Raw genomic sequence first — 13,648 nt, 5'->3', positions numbered from 1 at the left:
TAATGGCCACTCGGGCTATATAAGCCTGTATATTGTGTTGTATCAGTTAGTTGACCTCCAGACTTTGTTCAGTAAACACCTGTGAACGAACTCCTGCCTTCAGTGTCTCTATTAACACATGGAAACAACAGTGGCGACGAATTAGAAACGGCCTTACCTGCAATTCGGCAGCACCTCAAGGACATCGATTTCTCAGACGTCCAAAGTCGAAGAAAAGCAAGAAAAAAAAGCTGTGGTTTCACCAGTTAGACGAGCTGGTGGCAGTTACTACCATAATCCTTCCTGGGTGGCGGGCTGGGGCTCCATCGGCTGGCTCTGCAGCGAGGCCAAGCAGCGAAGGCGGAGGCAAACAGAAACTGAGGGGGGGAGCACTCGGGAGACGACCGGCGCTGCAAATCAGGTCAGCGTTCAGACCAAGCAGAGGTGTGGAAAGGTCCCAGAGAGTCCGGCGGGAATGAGTCTCCACCTGTAAATAAAAAATCCACGGAAAACAGCGTTTTCAGCAGCAGCAGCGGCCGGAAAGCGCGGGAAGCGTCATTTTTTTTCTGCAGGGAAGAAAGGAAAACACGGGAAGCGCCATTTTTTTTTCCAGGATGCCTAAGTCTGGCAATTTTGATGCTTTCGATAACGATATAGAGGATTGGACCACATATGTGGAAAGAGTGGAGTTAAATTGCACAGCAAATGGAATAGAAAATGATAAAATGCGTCAGTACATCTAAATCTAATGGGCGCAAAGACATACGGGCTGTTATGAAACATAATCACTGCAGCTAAACCAAAGGACAAGAATTTTAAGGAAATTGTTGATACCCTACAGGAACACTTAAACCCAACACCGCTGCTGATAGTGGAACGATTCAAATTCTTCAAGAGGAATCAGCACAAGAATGAAAGTAACGCTGATTACCTCACCGAATTAAGAAAGCTATCAAAGCACTGCCAATTCGGGGCAGGACTGGCAGATTCTTTTCGAGACAAATTCGTCTGCGGTCTCCTAAGTGAAGGAACACAGAAAAGGCTGCTATCTGAGAAAGATTTGACACTGGACAAGGCTTTCAGTATGGCTGTATCATACGAAGCAGCCGCAAGAGGAGCTGCAGAGATACAGCAAAAGCCAAAGCAATACGGCACCCATGAAATGACACGGGAATTTGAAAGATGTTATCGCTGCGGCAGAACAACCCATGACCAGAAGGACTGCTGGTTCAAGGACAAAACATGCAGGCAATGCGGAAAGATTGGACACATTGCACGTGTATGCCGATCTGGACAAAAAAAATCCATGGACAGGAAAAAAATCAATAAGGAAAAGTACAGGAAAGTACAAATGACGACGGACAGTGGCTCTGAAGACCAGAAGGGTGATAGCGACTCCGGAAACAAGAGACTAAGCTGTCTCAAATTACATAATGTAATTGCCAAAGAAGATTACCAGACCATTTGGGTTACCTTCACGATAGCGGGGTCCCCAGTTCAAATGGAACTAGATACAGGATCAGCTCTGACCATCATAAATCGATGGGATTACGAGCGGCTATTTCCGCATATATCTTTAAAAGACACATCCATTATCTTGAAAACATATACGGGACAGAAAGTATACCCCAAAGGAAAAATAAGGGTGCCTGTTGTATACAACGGCAAGGAAATACAGAAGTTGTATTTATACGTTCTACAAGGTGGTGGTCCACCGCTGTGGGACGTGAATGGATCAGGAAGATTCGTTTAGACTGGCACTCCATTCAGGCACAGACGGTGACCAGTAAGAAAAAAATGATGATGACGTCATACCTGAACGATTAAAAGACATCTTGGCCAACGCCAAATAAGTGTTTCAAGAGAAACTAGGAACCTTGAAAGGCATCACCGCCTCAATAAAAGTGGAAGATGCAGCAATTCCCAACTTTTTTAAGGCAAGGCCGGTGCCATACGCAATTCGTCCAGCAGTCGAGGCAGAGCTGGAGTATTATCCAAGATAGATTGGAGCGAGTGGGCAACACCCATCATCCCGGTCATGAAGAAAACATTGAATAATGATAAATCTGAAGAACAGAGAAAAATTCGCATCTGTGGAGACTTCAAGGTGACTGTAAACCCGGTCCTTCACACGGTACAGTATCCTCTTCCGAGGATAGAAGATATTTTCGCCTCACTATCCGGGGGGAGACGTTTCACCAAAATTGACTTGGCACAGGCATATCTACAGATGGAGGTTGAAGAGGCCTCTAAAAAGTATCTCACGATAAATACACACAAAGGCCTGTACCAGTACAATCGACTGGTTTTCGGAGTAGCATCAGCTCCAGCTATCTGGCAAAGAGCTATGGAGCAAGTCCTCCAAGGGATTCTGGGGACTCAATGCTACCTAGACGACATCCTTGTAACAGGAGAAAATGACAACAAGCACTTTGCCAATTTGGAGCAGGTGCTCACTAGGATGAGAGAACGGGGCCTACGAGCAAATCGCCCCAAGTGCGAATTTTTCCAGAAACAAATATCAGATTGTGGGCACATAATTAACAAGGAAGGGTTGCATAAATCACCTGAAAAAATTGAAGCGGTCATAGAAGCCCCAGCACCTAAAAATGTCTCACAATTAAGGTCGTTCCTGGGATTGATAAATCACTATCATAAATTTTTACCGAACTTATCAGCTCTTCTGCTCCCTCTTAATGAACTGCTACAAACAGGAGTAATTTGGAAATGGAGCGAAGACTGTAAACGTGCCTTCCATAAATGCAAAGACTTAATCACGTCCAAGGAAATTTTGGCTCATGACAACCCATCACTGCCAATCAGACTGGCGTGCGATGCATCCCCTTACGACGTAGGAGCGGTATTATCGCATAGATCCCCTGATGGCTCTGAGCGGCCGATAGCTTTTGCGTCATGCTCATTGAACTCAGCTGAGCGTAACTATGCCCAGATCGACAGGGAAGCACTCAAACTGGTATGGGGAGTGAAGAAATTCAACCATTACCTACACGGACAAAAATTTACCTTGTTGACTGACCATCAACCTCTCGTCTCCATATTCAACCCTAAAAAGTGTGTTCCCATTATGACAGTGCAAAGGCTACAGAGGTGGTCCCTTTTTCTAGGGGCACACCAATATGACATAGAATACAAAGGATCAAAATAGCATGGGAATGCTGATGGTTTATCATGCCTACCGTTGCCAATGGTAGAAGAGGCACCTACAGTAGACCCAGTGGAGATGTTCCACTCTACCATAGTGGAATGTCTACCAGTAACAAATTCTGCCATTTAAACGGAAGCGAGAAATGACCTGACTCTCTCACGAGTCTACGATTTAACAGTGAAGGGATGGCCAGCACATGGCGAACCACTGTTGCCAGCATTCTCGCAAAGAAGAGAACAGATGTTAGTGTGCCAAGGAACCTTGATGTGTGGATCCAGAGTGGCAATTCCACACAAACTCCAGGATAAAGTGCTAAAGGAGCTTCACGAGGGGCATCTGGGTGGAGTGAAAATGAAGAACCTAGCCAGGGCATTTGTATGGTGGCCAGGTATCGATGGAGACATCGAAGAAATGACCAAGAGTGGCCTAGGATGCCAGAAGGTCCAAAACGCTCCACCACAAGCCCCTCTACATCCATGGGAGTGGCCCTCATCTCCATGGCAAAGGGTACACATCGACTTTGCTGGTCCATTTATGGACTCAATGTTCTTAACCGCGGATGATGCACACTTCAAGTGGCTGGAGGTAATAAAGATGTCCTTCACCACCACGGAAAAAACCATCACAGTATTAAGGACCATATTTGCCAGGAATGGGCTGCCTGAACAGATCTGTTCTGATAATGGACCGCAATTTGTGTCCGAAGAATTCAGGAAGTTCTTAAATAACAATGGGGTTAAGCACTACACGTCCGCCCCATACCATCCTGCCACCAATGAATTGGCTGAAAGGTTTGTCCAGACCTTCAAGAAGGCCACAAAGGCCATGGGTAATGAAGACAGAAAACTTCAGCATAAGGTAGATAACTTCTTGTTTGCATACAGGAATGCAACACATATGGTTACAAACCAAACTCCTGCCATGATGTTCTTCAATAGAAGCCTAAGATTCCGGCTGGATTTGATCAAGCCAAACATCAGAAGGGACGTGGAGAACCGGCAATTTCAAGGCATGAATGAAAGGCCAACTAGAACCTTCCAGATAGGTCAACAAGGTTTAGCCCGGGACTACCGTACCGAGATATGGCAGCCTGGAACTATTTGCACACGACTAGGACCGCTGGTGTATACCGTGGACATTGGAGAAAGCATAATAAGGCGTCATGCTGACCAGATCATAGACTCATCCGAAAAGGGACAACCTACACCACAACTCTATATGCCTAATGATGAAGTAGAGATACCCATAGTATCTACCTCCGATCCGTTGATACTGGAACCAGATGAAACCGACACTGGCATTCAAGCCGAATCAGCCTTGCCAAAAGAACCTACTACACCACCAGAAACTACTACACCACTGAGGCGTTATCCGGACCGAGTCAGGAAGCCTCCAGAGAGACTGACTTATAATTGATTAACTGCAGCAATGTGTAGGTTATTGTTCTTGTAACATGTAATTAATGATTACTTAAAATATTATGTACTGATGGCTAAAAGGGGAGGAATTGTAGTGTATGTGCCTTTCAGAGCCCCCTGTGTACTGTAATGCCGGTAATGGCCACTCCGGTTATATAAGCCTGTATATTGTGTTGTATCAGTTAGTTGACCTCCAGACTTTGTTCAGTAAAGACCTGTGAAACCAACTCCTGCCTTCTGTGTCTCTATTAACACATGGTTACATAAAAGACACATTAACCCATCATCCTAAGTCACATCAAGCCCGATCCACTCATCATCCTAACTCAAACCAAGACACATTCACCAATCATCCTAACTCACACCAGGACCCATTCACCCATCATCCTAACTCACACCAAGACATATTCAATCATCGTCCTAACTCACACCAAGCCCCATTCACCCATCATCCTAACTCACACAAAGACCCATTCACTCATCACCCTAACACACACCAAGACACATTCATGCATCATTCTAATTCACACTAAGCCCCATTCACCCATCATCCTAACTCACACCAAGAAACATTCACCCACAATCCTAACTAAAACCAAGGCACATTCACGCATCATCCTAAATCACTCCAAACCACATTCACCCATCATCCTAACTCGCACCTACACCCATTCAATTATCATCCTAACTCACACCAAGCCCCATTCACCAATCATCTTAATTCACACCAAGGCCCATTCAACTATCAGCCTAACTAACACCATGCTACATTCACGCATGATCCTAACTCACACTAAGAGCCATTCATTCATCATCCTAGCTCGTAGCAAGCCACATTCACCCATCATCATAAATCGCCGCTATCCCCATTAACCCATCATCCTATCTCACACCAAGATCAGTTCACCCATCATCCTTACTCAACCCAAGACACATTCACCCATCATCCTAACTCAAACCAAGACATTGACACATCATCCTAACTCACACCAAGCCCCATTCACTCATCATCCTAACTCAGACCAAGGCCCATTCACCCATCATCTTAACTCACACAATGACCAATTCACACATCATCCTAACTCACACGAAGCCCCATTCACACATCATCATAACTCGCACGAAGACCCATTCAGCCCCCCTGCTAACTCAAACCAAGATACATTCACACATCATCCTAAGTCACACCGAGCCCCATTCACCCATCATCCAACTCAAACCAAGACACATTTACCAATCATCCTAAATAACACCAAGACCCATTCACCCATCATCCTTATCAGACCAAGCCCCATTCACACATCATCCTAACATATACGAAGACACATTCACCCATCATCCAAACTCACATCAAGACACATTCACCCATCATCCTAACACGCAACCAGCCCCATTCAACCATCATCCTAACTCACACCAAGACCCAACCACCCATCATCCTAATTCAAACCAAGACCCATTCACCCATCATCCTAACTCACACACAGACCCATTCACCCATCACCCTAACTCACACCAAGCCACATTCACCCATCATCCTAAGTCACAGACAATTCACCCATCGTCCTAATTCAAACCAAGACACATTCACCCATCATCCTAAGTCACACCAAGCCCCATTCACCCATCATCTTAACTCAAACCAAAACACTTTCACCCATCATCCTAAGTCACACAAAGCCACATTCACCCATCATCCTAATCACAGACAATTCACCCATCGTCCTAACTCAAACCAAGACACATTCACCCATCATCCTAAGTCACACCAAGCCCCAATGACCCATCATCCTAATTCAAACCAAGACCCATTCACCCATCATCCTAACTCACACACAGACCCATTCACCCATCACCCTAACTCACACCAAGCCACATTCACCCATCACCCTAAGTCACAGACAATTCACCCATCGTCCTAACTCAAACCAATACACTTTCACCCATAATCCTAAGTCACACAAAGCCCCATTCACCCATCATCCTAATCACAGACAATTCACCCATCATCCTAACTCAAACCAAGACACATTCACCCATCATCCTAACTCACACCAGGACCCATTCACCCATCATCCTAACTCCCACAAAGACCCATTCAGTCATCATCCTAACACACACCAAGACACATTCACATATCATTCTAACTCACACCAAGCCCCATTCACCCATCATCCTAACACACACCAAGAAACATTCACCCACAATCCTAACTAAAACCAAGGCACATTCACGCATCATCCTAAATCACTCCAAGCCCCATTCACTCTTCATCCTAACTCAGACCATGCCCCATTCACCAATCATCCTAACTTCCACCAAGCCCCATTCACCCATCATCCAAAATCACAGCAAACCAATTCAATCATCATCCTAACTCTCTACCAGCCCCATTCACCCATCATCCTAACTCACACCAACATCCATTCACACATCAACCTAACCCACACAAAACCCCATTAACCCATCATCCTAACTTACACCAAGCCCCTTTCGCACATCATTCTAACTCACACCAAGCCACATTCTTCCATCATTCTAAATCACACCAAGCCCCATTTACACATCTTCCTAATTTACACCAAGCGAAATTCTCTCATCTTCCTAAATCAATCCAAGCACCATTCACCCATCATCCTAGCTTACACCAAGCCCCATTCATGTCTCATCCTAACCCACACCAAGACTCATTCAAACAACATACTAACTAACACCAAGCCCCTTTCACCCATCTTTCTAACTCACACTAAGACCCATTCACCCATCATCCTAACCCACACCAAGCTTCATTCAAGCATCATACTAACTTACACCAAGACCCATTCACACATCATCCTAACTCACAACAAGGCACATTCACCCATCACACAAACTCACACCAAGCCCCATTCACCCATCATCCAAACTTAAACCAAGCCCCATTCACTCACCATCCTAGGTCACAGCAAGACCAATTCAAACATCATCCTAACTCACACAAATACACATTCACCCATCATCCTCATGCACATAATTACCCATTCACCCATCATCCTAACTTACAACAAGCCCCATTCACACATCATCCAAACTCACACCGAGACCCATTCACCCTTCATCCTAACTCACACCAAGCCCCATTCACCCATCATCCTAACTCACACAAAGACCCATTCACCCATCAGCCTAACTCATGTCAATACCCATTCACCCATCATCCAAACTCACACCAAGACCCATTCACCCTTCATCCTAACTCAAGCCAAGCCCCATTCGCCCATCATCCTAACTTAAAGGATTAATTAGCAATCTTGTTGGGTCGGAGCAATCATAAATGATCGAATTCTTCATTAAGATGGAGAATGAAGTAGTTGACTCAGAGACTAGGGTACTAAATTTATATAAAGGACACTACGATGGTCTGAGGAGCGAGTTGGGTAGGATTGACTGGGGAATGTCACTGAAAGGGTTGATGTTGGATCGGCAATGGCAAACATTCAATGACCGAATGGCTGAACTACCGAATTTGTTCATCCCAGTTTGGCATAAAAATAAAACAAAAAATGTGACTCAACCTTGGTTAACAAGTGAAATTAGGGATAGCATAAGATCCAAGGAGAGGACATATAAATTAGCCAGAAAAAGCAATTATCCTGAGGATTGGGAGCAGTTTAGGATTCAACAAAGGAGGACAAAGGGATGAATTAAGAAGGGGAAAATAGAAAATGAGAGTAAGCTTGCAGGGAACATAAAAACTGACTGTAAAAGCTTTTATAGATATGTGAAGAGAAAAAAATTGGTGAAGTCAGGCATAGGTCCCTTGCAGTCAGAATCAGAGGAATTTATAATGGGGAACAAAGAAATGGCGGACCAACTAAATACAAATTTTGGTTCTGTCTTCACAAAGGAGGACACAAATAAACTCCCAGAGATGCAGGGGAACATAGGATCTGATGAAAGGGTGGAACTGAAAGAAATCAGTATTTGTAGGGAAATGGTGTAAGGAAAATTGATGGGACGGAAGGCCGATAAATCCCCAGGGCCTGATAATCTACATCCTAGGGTACTTAAGGAAGTGGCCCTAGAAATAGTAGATGCATTGCTGGTCATCTTCCAGAACTCAATAGACTCTGGAACAATACCCATGGATTGGAGGGTAGCTAATGTTACCCCACAATTCATAAAAGGTGATAGAGAAAAAGTGGGGAATTATAGACCGGTAAGCCTGACATTGGTAGTGGGGAAAATGCTAGAGTCCATTATAAAAGATGTAAAACAGAGCACTTGGAAAGCAGTGACGGGATTGAACAAAGTCAACATGGATTTACAAAAGGTAAATCGTGCTTGACTAAACTACACCAGGTTATAGTCCAACAGTTTTATTTGAAATCACAAGCTTTCGGAGTGCTGCTACTTCGTCAGGTGAAGTGGAGAGATGCATAAAGACACAACTTATGTAGTTAGAGAATAATGCCAGATGTTTAAAGGTAATCTTTCTAACTGCCATTTATCACACCTCGGCAGAGAGATAATCACAGCAATCAAAGTTGTGAATGGTGTCCATACAGGTCAGTCAGGAAAACATTACATCAAAGAACAATGAGGTGGGGTCACAAGGGGTCAAATGTTGAAGATGCTGAGGTCTGTATGAAAAAAAAAACATTTTTTTTGCTGGAAATCACAGCAGGTCCGGCTGCATCTGTGTAGAGAGAACAAATCAACATGGATTTACAAAAGTTAAATCGTGCTTGACTGAACTACACCAGGTTATAGTCCAACAGTTTTATTTGAAATCACAAGCTTTCAGAGCGCTGCTACTTCGTCAGGTGAAGTGGAGAGATGCATAAAGACACAACTTATATAGTTAGGTGGGGTTACATGTAGCGTGACATGAACCCAAGATCCCTGTTGAGGCCATCCTCATGAGTGCGGAAACTTGGCTATCAGTTTCTGCACTACGATTTTGCATTGTCGTGTGTCTTGAAGGCTGCCTTGGAGAATGCTTACCCGAAGATCGGAGGCTGAATGTCCTTGACTGCTGAAGTGTTCCCCGACTGTGAGGGAACACTCCTGCCTGGCGATTGTTGCACCGTGTCTGTTCATCGATTGTCGCAGTGTCTGCATGGCCTCGCCGATGTACCATGCTCTGGGGCATCTTTTCCTGCAACGTATGAGGTAGACAACGTTGGCTGAGTCACATGAGTATGTACCATGTACCTGGTGGGTGGTGTCGTCACGTGTGATGATGTTATCTGTGTTGATGATCTGGCATGTCTTGCAGAAGTTGCCGTGGCAGGGTTATATGGTGTCGTGGTCGCTGTTCTCCTGAAAGCTGGGTAATTTGCTGTGAACAATGGTCTGTTTGAGGTTAGGCGGCTGTTTAAGGCGAGTAGTGGAGGTGTGGGGATGGCCTTAGCGAGGTGTTCATCATCATCGATGACATGTTGAAGGCTGCAAAGAACATGGCGTAGTTTCTCCGCTCTGGGGAAGTAGTGGACGACGAAGTCTGTTGGTTGTGTCCCATGTTTGTCTTTTGAGGCGGTCTATGCGATTTTTTGCTGTGGCCCGGCGGAACTGTCGATCGACGAGTCGAGCGTCATATCCCGTTCTTACGAGGGCGTCTTTCAGCGTCTGTAGGTGTCCATCGCGTTCCTCCTCGTCTGAGCAGATCCTATGTATTTGCAGGGCTTGTCCACAGGAGATGGCTTCTTTAACGTGGTTAGGGTGGAAGCTGGAGAAGTCGAGCATCCTGAGGTTGTCCGTGGGCTTGCGGTAGAGTTAAGTGCTGAGATTTCCGTCTTTGATGGAGATTCATGTGTTCAAGAATGCAACCGATTTTGAGGAGTAGTCCATGGTGAGTTTGATGGTGGGATGGAACTTGTTGATGTTATTGTGTCGTCTTTTCAGTGATTCTTCGCCGTGGATGCATAGGAAGAAAATGTCGTCGATGTATCTGGTGTATAGCATTGGTTGGAGGTCCTGTGCAGCGAAGAAGTTTTGCTCGAACTTGTGCATGAAGATGTTGGCGTATTGGGGTGCGAATTTGATCCCCATGGCTGTTCCGTGTGTTTGGGTAAAGAACTGGTTGTCGAAGGTGAAGACATTGTGGTCAAGGATAAAGCAGATAAGTTGTAGGATGGCGTCTGAAGATTGGCTGTTGTTGGTGTTGAGTACTGAGGCTGCTGCAGCGATGCCGTCATCGTGGGGGATACTGGTGTAGAGTGCTGAGACATCCATCGTGGCGAGGAGCTTTCCTGGTTCAACTTGTCTGTGGATGCTGAGTTCCTGTAAGAAGTCTGTTGTGTCACGACAGAAGCTGGAGGTTCCCTGTACGATGGGTTTCAGGATGCCCTCGACGTATCCAGAGAGGTTCTCACACAGGGTTCCATTGCCTGATACGATAGGACATCCGGGTGTGTTGGCTTTGTGTATCTTTGGGAGGCAGTAGAAGTCTCCCACGTGGGGAGTACGTGGGATGAGAGCGCGTAGGATGCTTTGAAGGGTTGGATCAAAGGTCTTGATCAGTTTGTTGAGTTGGTGGGTGTGTTATTTGGTCGGATCTGCGGGTAACTGTATGTAGTGTTCCTGGTTGTCCCGTTCTCGTTATGCTTCTTTGCAATAGTCCGTTCTGTTCTGTATGATGATGGCTCCTCCTTTGTCTGCTGGTTTGATGACGATGTTGCGGTTGGTCTTGAGAGTGTGGATGGCATTGTGTTGTGCTCGGGTGACATTCTGGACTGTATTGTGAGTGCGGCTGAGGAATCTGGCGTTGATACTTCTCCTGACAGCTTGAGCATACATGTCAAGCTTAGGGCACTGACCCTCCGGAGGGGCCCAATTTGATTCTTTCTTCTTCAGTTGCTGCAATGCGGATCCCTCTGTCTCCTGTTCCAGATCACTGGTTATCTCATTGGGTTCGCTGCTGACATCTTGGGATTTGTGGAAGAATTCCCGGAGCCTCATTCTCCTGATGAATTCCTCTGTGTCTGCCGCGAGACCGATGGGGACCATTTTGGTGGTGGAGCAGAAATTGAGCCCTCGGCTGAGAACTTCAATTTCATCTGGTTGAAGGGTGTGGTCGGAAAAGTTGGCGATGGACTTCCCTGTGGTTTCAACCGTGGTACCGGGAAAGGCTTGCTTGCTGCTGGTGGTGTAGAAGTGCATTAGCATATAGATATATATATCCACACATATTAGTATAAAATAAGCACACATACTCTCTTATATTAAAATGGAGTCTGGAACTGTTTCAACAGGCCAAAATGGCTTCACACAGTATAACATAAGGGGAAACGGGCAGGCCCATATTAGGAAACGGTTTAAGGAAGAGGATGTGACTCCTTTGTAGCTTACAGGCTAGACAGTTCCATAAACAAGATAAGCTTAACAGAACAAAAGCATGATAAACCAAAGGACATGTACTGTAAACATTCGTATGAATGTCCAGAACCAAAGTGAGAGACAAACCGTCTCCATTGTATAAAATTAATTAACTTTATCTAAAGGTATTCCTGCATCATGACTTTTGATTATCTATGGGCTAACCTTATCTTAAGACACCGAGGCTCTGCTGACCCTTTAGTCATCTTCTTGTTGACCTTAAATATTTCTTACTCATCTCTTCCTTAATGTTATTTAGTTGTGTCTCAATACCATACCATGTGATAAAAGGTTTTGTTCTTTGTGTATAAAAAGAGGTGTTTTTGTCCATGCATTCGGAGAAGTCACGATAGCCATTGCCTACGTGAAGCTCCCCTTGCTAGCAAGTAGTTAAATAAAGTCTGCCTTTGACGATCACTTTGTTTCACAGAGTCTTATTGAACAGTCGAAACTTCGACAGTTTATTGGAGGTCCCACCGAGATCGCTTGCTGCCTTTCGGTAAGTCACGGACGAGGACACCATACTTTGCTAACGACAAATCCTGAATGGCCATAAGTGAGGTTTTCTCACAGAAAAGGATTTCTCTTTAGATACATAGTTGGTGTAGTCTGTCACTTCCGACGGGAGCAATGCGATCTGTTAAGACTCATGTGTGTTTGGAACTTGAGTTAACTTATGTAACCTTTTGCTTCTTTTATCTTGACATTAAAAGGAGGAGGAGATTGCCGGTTCAGGTTTCAAAACTGTCAGACAAAGGGAGACAGCAGAAAGGTCGCGACCAGGTTGAGTTCCGGAATATATGTGAGTGTACTGTGAAGGGATTAGCCTGAAGGATAGACACAGAAAGAAAGAAATAAGGGTACCAGAGGGCCTGTGAAGAGACTAGCTCGAAGGATAGGCAGAGAGTGCACAGTGATGTAATCTGTGAAGGGACTACCTAGTAATCCCGAAGGATAGATAGGCAGTTAGAGTAAGGATAAGTATGGAATAAGGATTCAGAAATAAAACACAACTGTTTTGTAAAATAACGCTTATATGCATATGTAAAGTTTGTAAAGATTTAAAGGAAAACTGTTGGTGACTGAGTTGATCGACTAGGACAAGGAAGTGCCTGTCTCAAACGCGCAGCCTTAGACCGGTTGTTAAGAGGGGAAATCCCGAAGGTCAGGACCCTGAAGTGGGCGGAGAGGCATAAAGGCACTTAGGATCGTGATACTCAGTCATTAGTTGTCAAAAGCTTGTAAAATAAGGCCTCGATCTGTAGAGCGTACCACGCAGATCGAGAAAACTGTCGGATTGTAATTTAGCTTTTGTAGAAAGCCTGCATAACTGTACCTACGTTATTTCATGTCTGAGTTCTTTTGTGTATCTGTTTGGACCTTCAAGTTATTCCTTAGTGTTTTCTTGATTGTTATTATTGTATGTTATTGTTCATCGCTGTCAGCACTTTGGTCATCCTGTAGGGGTCGTAAGAGGGTTGAGGGTAAAACTTGTGACCCAGAACAAGTGCAGCTTGTGGAAATTGAGAACTAACTAGGATGGGAGCTGCACAAAGCAAGGTCCCCGAAAGGGGAACACCAGCTTTCCATATTTTTCAAAATTGTGGCCGATCATCCACAAATGATTTACCTAAATGGTCTAATTGGACCAAGAATGACAAATACCCATTCCCTATAGACGGAACCTTTAATTTAGACAGAATAACATGTCTAGAGAATTGCCTCG

The 13,648-nt window shown here is 44.8% G+C and overlaps 1 pseudogene; it reads right to left on the bottom strand.

The window, feature by feature from the left end:
* Window positions 1–718: 718 nt before the first annotated feature.
* Window positions 719–10,920, bottom strand: LOC147119856 (uncharacterized; annotated as a pseudogene).
* Window positions 10,921–13,648: the final 2,728 nt, after the last annotated feature.

The sequence above is a fragment of the Somniosus microcephalus genome, chromosome 4 (genome assembly GCF_052327205.1).
Source record: "Somniosus microcephalus isolate GS21.2 chromosome 4, FLI_Smic_1.0, whole genome shotgun sequence".
In the NCBI taxonomy this organism is placed as follows: domain Eukaryota; kingdom Metazoa; phylum Chordata; class Chondrichthyes; order Squaliformes; family Somniosidae; genus Somniosus; species Somniosus microcephalus.
This window is presented reverse-complemented; position numbering and strand designations above follow the sequence as displayed.